Source organism: Convolutriloba macropyga, chromosome 10 (assembly GCF_964194025.1).
Source record: "Convolutriloba macropyga chromosome 10, txConMacr16.3, whole genome shotgun sequence".
Taxonomy (NCBI): domain Eukaryota; kingdom Metazoa; phylum Xenacoelomorpha; order Acoela; family Convolutidae; genus Convolutriloba; species Convolutriloba macropyga.
In genome coordinates this window covers 40,869,814-40,882,918 of record NC_134477.1, presented here as the reverse complement: position 1 = coordinate 40,882,918, position 13,105 = coordinate 40,869,814, and the positions used below count along the sequence as shown (strand labels likewise).

At 35.3% G+C, this 13,105-nt stretch overlaps 1 protein-coding gene across 1 annotated transcript in view; it reads left to right on the top strand.

The window, feature by feature from the left end:
• The window catches only part of LOC142348548 (10 kDa heat shock protein, mitochondrial-like), a 124,996-nt gene that overhangs the window by 46,549 nt on the left and 65,342 nt on the right, over window positions 1-13,105 (top strand). The gene's annotated exons all lie outside the window — the stretch shown is intronic.

Sequence of the window (13,105 nt, the reverse complement as noted above, 5' to 3'; positions counted from 1 at the left end):
GGCAGAAAAATCGTTATCTTTCAAGATTCTAGCAAAAACTCGCACGAACATGCATACTCTTGCAAGAATGCGACAGAATCTGCCAAAAACTTGCAAGATACCCAGGAGCTCGACCAGGGAGCTCTTTTACTAATTTTGTGACCAGTTAAGCAGAAGATGCCACAGTTTGTAAAAGGGATCACATTACTAATCATTGTTTGTCGGTCAGAATTAACAATATGCTTCGTACAAGGAAATTTAGACGTCTAATAGTTTCTGGTCAACATCCCTCTCGTTGTTTGGTGGAAGAGTCATTAGAAGATCAATTCCCAATTTCCAGTTGTTTTTCGATGAATTTCTAGGATCGAGATTCACAAAAGTTTTGGCGACGTTCCTCCGATTAAAAGCTTTCCCCTCCCCCTCTCTTAAGCATTTCATTTTTGACAAAAACTGCTTTTTTGACAGTTTTTTTTTTGCTGAGTACAATTTTAGAAGAAAAATTTTTTAGGTGGACGAGCATGATATCCAATAATCTTTAGTCGATAGAGTTCGATTCGCTATTATTTAATCAATGACCAGGCGTAAAAACATGCCCACTAAGCCTGTGGCTGGAATATAATGAAATTTTTAGAACTATTTTTCATCTGATTTTCCTGTATATTCTCGTCTACAATTTGTCATCAATTATTCAATCTCAGATTGTTCTCCATCCATGTTCCTCTCGCTTAGTTCCCACATTAGACTATATACGTCCGTCTGTGTCTTCATTATTTGCCTCATACAATAACAAAGGACCTATCAAAACCATCTCTGAAAGTCTTCGTCAATGGATCAGATGCAAGTTCGAAGACCAATTTAGGAAGCAAAGGCATTTAGGGAATGGTTACAAATGACTCCCTGAAATGAAACTTGAAACATCTTGATGAGAAGCATGAAGCTTGATGAAAAGTGTTATCCAGATTAGTCAGATTTTGTAGCTGTCAAGAATTTTTCTTGGTTTATCTTAATAATATCTTACCAAGATCTTATCAAGATATAGCATGAAAATATCGTAATTCAAGTTCTTGACATGATGTTTCAAGTTTTGCAAGCTATTTCAAGACCATGCATGTCTTGTTAAGGTGTATCAAGTTTCGTTTCACTGGGCTATCAGGGAAGGAAAAGTGAATGTAAACAAATGCCTTACGTGAAAAAAACCGAAAAGTAAGATACGGAGCAGTTGAAGGGCTTATCTGATAACTCAATAGGTGATACCCGATCTACATCAGATCAACTGAGGGTCATAAGAAAGATTACTTTTTTCATCATATAAAGCAAGTCATATGATTGTTCTAGATGAATGCCCTGCGGATGACCTTTTGGCATGTGTGAGTTGTTCATACGAGTCGTTAGCAAAACTTATATACTTCAAAGTTGATAACCCCATATCTTGATTTGTTGAAATATTCAACCAGGTTTAGGTCACAGACGCAAACGCCATATGTCAGACCAATTCAGACAGAAGATGTCCATGTCCAGATCATCCCAGACCGAAAGTACCTATGCCCATGCTTTCGTGCGTTCAAAAAGATTTGCGCGTTCTTTGTGCGTCCAAAAGACCCTATGACCGGATTTTCGTGCTTTCAAAAATACCTGTGACCAGGCTTTCGTGCGTCCCAGAACAAAATTTGTGCTCTTCAAATTCAAAAATTTGTGTGTTTATGTCGAGACTATGGTACGTACAAGAACACATATGTCTAGATTTTTGGGAACTCAGAAAATTTTGTGCATTCTTCGTGCATTCAGAAGTGCGAATGTTCAGACTTTCCTGCGCTTATGTCCAGATTTATCTCCATTTTTGTGCACATAACTTTTACGTAACATTCTTATAATGTATTCATTTTAAGAATAGATTTCTTAGTAGGGTGATGGTTGCGGTGAAGTGCCAGAAGAGATAATACATTTAAAATTAAAAAACTTGCTTGTTGTACAAATTGGCTGAAAGGGTTGCCAGCCATCCAGTTGATGAAGCTGAAGTTTTTGCAATCAAGGTTCTATAATTGTATGCTTGAAAATTCCAGAACAAAGCAAAGTGTTGATGTAAGTTTTGCCACGTTCAACTTTTTGCAATATTTGAACTCAGGCGAGTCGAAATTTTCTTCGTAAAAAATTTTGACATTAGTGTGCAATCTTGCAAGAGAGTTCAGTCAAACATGAACTTGTATATTGTATGTTTTTTGTAAATATTGTTTCCATTCAAAAAAATTTTGTGAGCTCAGTGGTCACTAAGTTCAGACTTTCGTGCCTTCAAAATTGCTTATATCCAAATTATAGTGCGTTCAGAAACATCTATGTCCAAACTATTTTGCGTTCAAAAAAACCCGTGTCCAGATATTCTTACGATCAAAAACATCTATGTCCACACTTTTGTTCGTTCATTTTGATTCCTAGACCGTGTAATTTTGAACGCGCGACGCCCCCTGGTGCGTTCAATTTGGTCTGCACATATAGATTTTTGGTCTGGAACCTCAGCCTGGGCATCAATTTCTAGGACTGAAGATTCGACACAAGATGAAAGTACGGAATAACTTCTTCCGAGCGATGCAAAGAACCTATCCAACAATCTTAACAGAGATTTTGCCCTAAAGACAAATGCAAATTTGTGACCTTCATTTCATGCTTGAGTTGAAAGGCATCTTGAGCTAAATTCCAATAGAAAAAAATTCTAGCAACAAGAATGCAACACATGGGGATCCAAATGCAAAGGCAAGGTATCGCACAACTGTTCTTCCGCTCGTTGATCTACATAAGAATCAGAAGATCAGCCAGATTTGGTGCGCGAAATTGCTCTCGGTACCCTTTAAGATTTAATAGGTGAACTTCATCAACTCAAGCGGCAAGGAAATTCCTTGGGATGCAACGTAACAAACAATCATCCCATACAGAACCAAAACTTGTTGAGAAAATTATATCTCTTTGAGTTGAACTTTCAGGTTACTGCAAATTCGCATCAAAGTGTGGCGTTTTAAAGCGCTGCCGTGACAGGCTCAATTGATCGCTGCGAACTTTTCTGGTGTTGAGAACTTGGAAAACTGTTGCATCCTGCTCTGCAAATTCTTTTAATGTTGTAAAGAATCTCCACTTTATGTCTATAAGTCATACAAAAATGAAGTTAGGATCAAATGACTTTTATAGCACATTCCGTAAAGCTTTTTCAAGACAACGATAATATGCTGGCGTGATTTGGTTTTCTCAATGTTAAATTATCCTTCATATAGAAAAATCACATCTTCAAGAGGGCTTAAACATGCTACTTTCAGAAAACAAAATAGATGGCGAAATGACATCAAATACGCCGCCAACTGTATAAGTCTAGAGAACGCAGTTGGAATGCAAGAACAGATCTTTGAGAAAATAAGACAAAGAATCAGTTAGAACCTCGTGCAAAATCTTTTCAATTAACTTATTATCATATCGATGAAAATAAGGTAAATTCTCTAGATCCCGCAGTGGAAAAAAAAGCATTGTGGTTTAATCAACTCAGCTCAAAATACTTTAGCTGCACCCAATATTTGTTTCTAGATGGAATTGCACTCAGTTACGTCCAGGGACCTGTGTACCATATGGAGAGTTATTTAAGGTGTACCATATGGAGAGTTATGTCCAGAAAATGGCAATAGTCGCATCAGGCAAGCGTGACTCCAAAAGTTGCGAATTTCCTTAAAGAAGTATGTGAGGATGTTGAAGTGGAACCCTGTCTGCAGACCTTTGAAGAAATTTGAGAAGTGCCTCAATTGAAGATGATACACTGTTAGATATCAAAGCAAATGGAGTACTTGTATCATGGTTCAGATAGTGTTCTCTGATGTGAAAGTGTTGTTGTTGTTGTTGTTGCTGATGTTAGTGGTGGTGGGTGGTAGCGTTGAGTTATATCCATTTATATCTGCAGCTCTGTCAATCCCAAAGAAGTAGCTACGTGTAGGTGTCTTCTTTCTAAAATATTATTTAACCAAATTTCCACATTAATTTGATAATTCGGCACTTTGTTCCATTCGTTTCAGAGACGCTTGCATGATTCTACAATCTCTTCGCTAGACGGCATTATTCAAACACGAATTCATTTTTAGCCCTTTATAATTAACTTCTCTTTGACATGAAAATTTCATTTGATCGTCCTTTTGGTTTTAGTACTTCTGGTGATGTTTTTGATGTTAAACTTGATATTTTTGCGACTACTATATCATTGAAGTGAAGAAAGGTAGAGGTAGAGTTGTCAGTAATCGATGTTCATTGATAAAATTTGGTTCTTTGTCGCAGGCTATCCTTCTTTTGAAAGCTTTCTAAAAGCTGCATTTCTATTCTTGTAGTTATCAACCGACATTAATATTGCTAACTTTAAATTAATGCAATGTGCGGCACTAAATCAATTACGTTCGAGGAATCAGAATAGAACTTTTTTGCCATCTAAGCAAGTACAAAAATTCATGTAAAATCGAAGTAAGCATTAGAGATTAATAAACCCCAGTGATTCTGGAATTTTTATCGTGTATGATCTGATAAGATGCTGATAAAAAATCTGGTCTTACACGACAAAAATTCTGCCCTGCGTGAAGTTTAATCGTGTAAGATCTGACAAGATATTTATCAGATCTTTTTAGATGATAATTCAATTTGCTGAATACTTATCTTATAAAATCTGATACGGATCTTATCAGATTTTATAAAATAGTAATTCAATTTTGCTGATTTGTTATTTTACAAGATCTGATAAGTATCTTATCAGATCTTGCACAATGAAAGTTCACGTAGGGCCAAATTTTTATCGTGTAGGATCTAATAAGGCATGTTTTAATGATTTCAATATATCCCTATAACGTAGTCAAGTTCTTACGAAAGTAAAATAATAATCAGTCAGCTACCCAAATTCGAAACAAAATATTTGTTGATTCTACTCTGACGGCAGCATAATTCTGAATCTTAAGTAGGTTCTATGGTTAAACTTAGCATTTTCTGTGAAGAAAATTTTACCGCCTAGTTTGATTAATACTGCCGCAGAAAAATCTCCTCAAACTCGAATAATCTTTTTCACAAAATCTTAAAAGTCTCAAAAGCAAATTTAAGAATATTTATCGTATGATACCTGATAAAAATTTTATCAGAATGATGAGTAATGGTTTTCCAAAAGTTTATCTTCAAGATCTTATAAGATTCTTATATGAGCTTACACGATAAACAATTTTTGTCAGCCAGAATTTTTATCGTGTAAGATTTTATAAGGCAGAATTCTTATCTTGTATGATCTGACAAAAGTGAACTTTTATCGTGTAAGAACTTATCAGACCCGATAAAATTTTTTATCGTGTAAGACCTGATAAATTGGTTTACAAATTCTTAAAGTTAAATTTCTCAAATGTCTGGGGAAGTCCAAACTTTATGAAGGGTCTATTTTTTTAGACAAATTTTGCTTCAAAAGTTCCCGAACCATTGTATTTTTCAAACTTTTCTCTCAGTGCATCTTCCACGTCAGGTCACCCAAAATATTGAACAAACTTCGATGCATCAACATTGCCTCCCATTAGTCTGAAGTTACTTTCCCTTCGTTTAAGAAACAGCTTTGAACAATTTTCCAGAGTGAGTTCCATTTTGTTTCCTTCACCCGACATCTCGATGGCATGTGAGTTGTCTGTAAATCATTTCGGTGGCATAACTATTTCCGGAAAAAAAAACAAAACATTAGTGGCCCAAGAAGTGAAAGAGAACACTTCTCACAAACGGCTTTTTATTTGTAAGGTAGTCTGTTTAGACTTCGAGCAAGCAATCAACATCAGCACAATCAACAAGTTTAAGCATTACCTCGAAGTGCGGCCATTCTTCAAAAGCTTTTGAGAAATCAATGTAGAATACTTTTGCATCAGAGTTAGTATAATTGTCTAGTGCTTCCTAATTGTCTTTGGGAAAGGAAGACCGTTATGACAATTTGTCAGACCTCCGCTGAAGTTTGAACCAGCAGCAAAACAGAGCGGTAGTTTTCCAGTTTTTGTCTGCCGGCCTTTTTGTGCCTTTCCTTATTGTCTTTGGGAAAAGAAGACCGTTATGACAATTTGTCAGACCTCCGCTGAAGTTTGAACCAGCAGCAAAACAGAGCGGTAGTTTTCCAGTTTTTGTCTGCCGGCCTTTTTGTGCATTGGAGTTACAGACGTCAAATTCCATTTCTGCGGCAGTGTGTCAACAGAGGTTCTCACATTTTTGGCAGTCATTTGAAAAAGACTGGAAGCAGTCCATTTACACATCGTTATTTGATGATAAAAAAAAAATAATACATTTTTATCATTGAGTGTTTTCTTCGATAAAATTGAAGTTAGTCAAAACTAGATTAGGCAAAACTTGAATTGAGTTTTTGATATGCACTGCTTTTTCTAAGGCTACCCTGATTGAGGTTCCATCCGGAAGTGACCTCTGATCAGACCGTGCCAGACGAAAGTTACTCTGATCAGAACATCCCAGACCAAAGTGTCCTCTAATCAGACTAAATTGCGCTCGAAACACCGTGTGCGATCTAACTGTCTCTGATCAGACCTTTCCAGACGGAAAGGACCTTTGATCAGACCACAATCAGACCATTCTCCAGACGATTGTGCGCTCAAAATCACTTCTGATCAGACTATTGTGCGCTCGAAATCACCTCATCGAACAAATTTTGTTAAAACATATTCATTTCATACAAAATGATGTTTGCATTATTAACTTCATCTAAGGAAAAAACCATTCTAAATTTATTATTGCTAACAAAAAGATAACCCAACTGATGAGAAAAAAATTACTTAGTGTATAATTCGAACTCAATGGATGAATTTAGACTTTTTTCTATATAAAACATCGTATTCTACAGTTAAACAAAATTTCCTTGTAAGGGGACTGGCATGTTCTATCAGCTGAACCCCTTCGGTTCTGATCAAGGACATCAGACTCTAGATGTGTCTGTGATCATAATGCTGCTTTTTTTGGCCTCCTGGCAGAGCCAACATCTGTCGGTAAACGACAATAAATAAAAAAAATCCTCTCAAAATGGTCTGTGATCAGAATAATGTGCGCTTGAATCCGCCTCTGATCAGACCTTTACCATCCTGAAGTGAACTCTGATCATACCATCCCCAGACCTAAGTGACCTCTGACCATACAATCCCCAGACCGAAGTGACCTCTGTTCATACCATCCCCAGGCCGAAGTGACCTCTGATCTTACAATCCCCAGACTGAAGTGACCTCGATCATACCACCCCCCGACCGAAGTGACCTCTCATCATACTATTGTGTGCTCGAACCAATTCCCAGACCCTGTAATTTTGGTCTGGGAATACACCCTGTGCGTTGGACTTGGTTTAATCAGAGGTCACTTCCGGATGACACCCCAACCTGGGTAGCAGATGATGTCATCCCTTCTTTTTGGTATCATTTTTTTTCTTCTCCCTTCATATTCCTCTGACAATTCTATTACTAAATTTTTCAGTATTGTTAACCGGTTTTTTTCCCATAACAAGTGAACTTTGGCATCATCATCTTTCTTTGATTGTCCAGACTTTTCATTAGGTTTGAAGTAGAACTAGTTATCCTGGACGGTAAACCTTGTCAATGTGCTGTTTTTTTTCTGGACAAGCTTTTTACTTATAATACACTTTGGCAATCATAATTTTTTTGATTGAGAAAAATGATGGGATCTAACAAGGTTCCAACAGATAATCGTTCATTCCCTCAGAATCAACTCTTCCGAAGCCTTTGAAATTTTCAATAATCGGTCTGGTTTCTCTTCTTGAGCATTCAAGAGACAGATGTACAGCTTTGTGATTGGAATAATTGAAAATGTTTGCAAAATTTCTATCTGTTTCTGCAAAAGATTTACAATTTCAATGAAAAAAACTATATTCAGAGTGATGTTGGACCAAGTTGGAAACTCAATGGCTTGTCTATAAATATTGTCTTCAAACAGATCAATTATCGAATTTTTGTATTCGAGAGGACTAGATATCTTCTTTCATTTCGATTCAGGACAATTCATAAGACCACAGATAACCGCTTTTTTATTATTTGACATGTTTGCTAGGAGCGATTCAAATTTTGCTTTTTTCGCTGATTGGCATTTCTTTATGCAGGGTAAAAAAAGCACAGTTGTTTAATTTTGATGGTTTGAGTTGAACTTTTCAAGGAACAGAGAACTCCCGTATTTGGCCAAATAACTGCTCTGAAATCAATGTATTGCTGTCAGCTAGGAGGTTGCGACGCTATGAGCATTTCAATCTCTGAGAGTTTATCTGTCACTTCTGTATATTGTGCAGTCACTGAAAAAAATACTTGAGTTGATACTATTGTTGAGCACAAATCTCATCGAAATACCTTATTGTAGCTTGAATTCAGGTCTGTTTTTGCAAATTTTGTTTGCCTTTCTATATTTAAAAAGCTTCTTGTGTTAATTTGGAGAATGTCGAGTAAACATAGTTTTTTGCCCAGGTTTGCAAAGGCTGGTAAAATATACAATCTTTTCTCTGCTGAGCGTGTATTAAGCGAAAAACATATGGTTGGCAAAGTTTATGCTTCCTCTTCCTTTGATACTGTTACTAATGATGTGCCTGGCTTGTAGCATTTGGGGTCAACTTCTCCAAGGCGTTGAAATGCTGTTGTCCTAGGATTTGTTCCAACTCATTTTAGTTTTTCATTAACCTCTTTGATTGTTTGGATAAATTTTTCTCTCTTATCGATTTGTATCCGAAACGGTTGTATCCTGTTTGTTTGCACTCTGATTTTTTGAAAAGTTGGTTTACTTTTAAAATTTTTGTTCAATTTGGTGTTGTTCACAGAGGCGACAGCAGTATTCGCTTTCTCCAATATTTTTACCTTTTTAAGTGTATCACTGCTTTTATTATCAACTCAGTCAGTAAGTGCTTTCCCCATATATTTCAATTTTCATCTCACATATAGATTTTCTACTTTATCTGCATTTGCCATTGTTCGACATTGTACAAAATTATCAATTCGGTTTCTTTGTTCCCAAGTATAAGAAAATGAAAAGACTTTAACGCAAACTTCTTTGATGCGAGCGATTGGAGCAGTTAAGGAATTCCGGAATTAGTTGAATTTTTTCAGTTATACGCACTGCACGTGTAAGTTCTCACTATTGCTGATTGGTTTTCTACAGGTTTTCCCCATTACTTCTTTATTTCGGATTAGAACCAGGAAACTAATCTGTGTTAATTTTGCCAAATTATACATATAAATACTAAAATTAAGTTGCTAGGAGAGTTGTGATTGGAGCCAAGAAAATTATTATATAAGACCTTCAAAAAAGTTCAGTCTCTTCAACAAAAGCTGACCGCTAGTAATCCTTTTTTTCCTTTAATCTTATCGCAATTTTTTCTGCGCGTTTTATTACGTATAAAATTACTACTATTTATTGTGAAATGGACAAAATTTTGAGTTCAAGGTAAAGTTTCAGATGAAGATTGCTCTAACTTTCGCCAGCATCCTGTCGTCTTGTTTGAGCCTGTATAAAGAATTTTTTACCATATGTAGCATTGGTATTCCAAGTTCTCAAATTGGGATAAACGTTTTGGTCGCTTTCTCTAGCAGAGCAAACTATAAACACACATTTTATCTTCCTTGTTTTGCTAACCAATTAATCAGGTGTAAAGTGTTAACATGGATGACTCTTTGAGTTCGTTACAGATATGTTTATTAGATCATGCCACAATATCAAACTTTCCTACTATGAATTCAAGCGGAATTTTTCTAAACACATTTGGATCTTTAGCAGATAGGTGCAAATTTTATCGAGATTTTGTCATCATTTACTTCGGCAAAAAATTTTCTGACGTTCGTGCGTTGATCCAGAGATTGGTGCAATAAGCTGGCTCCTGGTATGACAACCATTTAGTAGGGACCATCACAGTTTCCCTGTTATATGAATTAATCGAAAATTGTTTAATTCTGTTTCGCCAGGATGGCCCTCAAAAAGCAAGATTACCCAAAAAAAAATAAGAAAAAGGCGCGCTTGTACTGTTCATGGCACAGATGTTCCCATATACCCAATCGAATATTCCCAAATGAAATCATTTTAATATTTCATTAACCTCTTTGAATGTTTGGATAAATTTTTCTCTCTTATCGAATTGTATCCGAAGAAAGGGTTGTATCCTGTTGGTTTGCACTCTGATTTTTTGAATAGTGGGTTTACTTTTAAAATTTTTGTTCAATTTGGTGTTATTCACAGAGTCGACAGCAGTATTCGCTTTCTCCAATATTTTTACACTTTTAAGTGTATCACTGCCTTTTTATCAACTCAGTCAGTAAGTGCTTTCACCATATATTTCCATTTTCATCTTACATATAGATTTTCTACTTTATCTGCATTTGCCATTGTTCAACATGGTACAAAATTATCCATTCGGTTTCTTTGTTCCCAAGTATAAGAAAGTGAAAAGACTTTAACGCAAACTTTTTTGATGCGAGCGATTTGAGCAGTTAAGGCTTTACGGAATTAGTTGATTTTTTCAGTTATACGAACTGTACGTGTAAGTTCTTTTATTATTGCTGATTGGTTTTCCACAGGTTTTCTCCATTACTTCTTTATTTTGGATTAGAACCAGGAAGCTAATATGTAGTAATTTTTCCAAATTATACATTTAAAGACTAAAACTAAGTTTCTAGGAGAATTGTGATTGGAACCAAGACAATTCTTATACAAGACCTTCAACAAAATTCAGTCTCTTCAACAAAAGCTGATTGCTCGCACTCCCTTTTTTCCTTTAATCTTACCGCAATTTTTTCTGCACGTTTTTATACGTATAAAATTACTAGATTTTTGTGAAATGGTTAAAGTTTTGTTTTCAAGAAAAAGTTTCAGATGAAGATTGCTTTAACTTTTGCCAGCATCCTGTTGCCTTGTTTGAGCCTGGATAAAGAATATTTTACGATATGTGGCATTAGTATTCCAAGTTCACAAATTGGGATAAACGTTTTGATCGCTTTCTCTAGCAGAGCAAACGGTAACAACACCTTTTATCTTCCTTGTTTTGCTAACCAATAAATCAAGTGTAAAGTGTTTCCATGGATGAGCCGTTGAGTTTGTTACAGATATGTTTATTAGATCGTGCCACAATATTAAACAACCTTATTGGAAAGTCAGAAAAAATTTACAAGAGCTTCGATTTATCATTAGCAGATAGCTGCAAACTGTATCGACATTTTTTATCCTTTGCTTCATTGAAAAGATTTTTTTGACGAACGTTCTAAGTTCCAGAGGTTGGTGCAATGAGCTGGCTCCACGAAAAACAATCATTTGATAAGGCCTATCAGAGCGTCCCTGGTATACCAATTAATCTGAAAGTGTTTACTTGTTTTTTCTCTGGCGTTGCCGATAAAAGCAAGAATATTCAACGAAATTAACAAACAGGCTCGCTTGTGCTGTTCGTGGCAGAGACCGTTCCCATATTTGCAGTTGAAAGCATAACATAAATTGAATCAAATTATCAAATTGATTTCTCGGCAAGGCTTTTTCGCATCAAATTTTTTTTTGTCAGGTGACTGCAAAAAAGCGAAAGGTTTTGAGTTGAAATTTGAAACAGAAGCAACAGATAAAATTTTTCAATATTTCAGAGCAACCAAAAAAATATGTGACCTTGAGTTCCGAAAATGTTTCATGTACTTAAACTATAATTAATATTATCGAAAAAGTTCTCCTAAAGCCTGTTTTGAGTAAAGACGATCCCTTTATTTTTGAAGTCTCTTGCACTAATGAAAATTTTTCCTGACCTTCATCAGTCGTCTTCTATTATTCCTTGAGATTTTAAATCAAACTGATGACGTCTGATTCAATGTTTTGTTTTTTTTCGAGATTTTGAAAATTGACAGCAAGGACGTTTTTTTAAAAAATAAATTGATAACAATGGCTGTAGAATTCACAATACATTTCTTAAAACAATTATGTTTTTGTATTTTATCTATGTATTTGATATTTAGAGCTGAAGCAAATGTTGATTTTTTTATTTTTCTCGATTATGTGGCTTACATTAGATTTGGGACGAAATTGTCTCATTTGCACTCGTAACATCCCCTAAAATATTTACTCGTAACATCCCCTAAACAGAAGTTTGGTAAAATGGAGGAAATAAATACTATGTTTATGAGAAAAAAATTTTGCTGAATTGTATAAACAAGGGTCAAAAGCAGTTGAAAAGACCTACTCTGTTTTAGACTCGGCAAGGCTCTCGGCAAGGCTTTTTTCGCATCAAAATTTTTTTTGTCAGGTGACTGCAAGAAAGCGAAAAGTTTTGAGTTGAAATTTGAAACAGAAGCAACAGATAAAATTTTTCAATGTTTCAGAGCAACCAAAAAAATATGTGACCTTGAGTTACGAAAATGTTTCATGTACTTAAACTATAATTAATATTATCGAAAAAGTTCTCCTAAAGCCTGTTTTGAGTAAAGACGATCCCTTTATTTTTGAAATCTCTTGCACTAATGAAAATTTTTCCTGACCTTCATCAGTCGTCTTCTATTATTCCTTGAGATTTTAAATCAAACTGATGACGTCTGATTCAATGTTTTGTTTTTTTTTCAAGATTTTGAAAATTGACAGCAAGGACGTTTTTTTAAAAAAAATTGATAACAATGGCTGTAGAATTCACAATACATTTCTTAAAAAAATTATGTTTTTGTATTTTATCTATGTATTTCATATTTAGATCTGAAGCAAATGTTTATTTCTTTATTTTTCTCGATTATGTGGCTTACATTAGATTTGGGACGAAATTGTCTCATTTGCACTCGTAACATCCCCTAAAATATTTACTCGTAACATCCCCTAAACAGAAGTTTGGTAAAATGGAGGAAATAAATACTATGTTTATGAGAAAACAATTTTGCTGAATTGTATAAACAAGGGTCAAAAGCAGTTGAAAACACTTACTCTGTTTCAGACTTTCATAATTATGGCTGGCAAGTCACGTAGTACAAGTAAAAACGAAAGAAAACGAAACTGCAAATCTGACTAACTGATCAATTTAACGTGATTTCACTGAAATCAAAGATCATGTTAGTGCAAAGATTGAGCAACGAAACCTACTGACGCACCCACACCACATGATTATTTAGTTGTAACA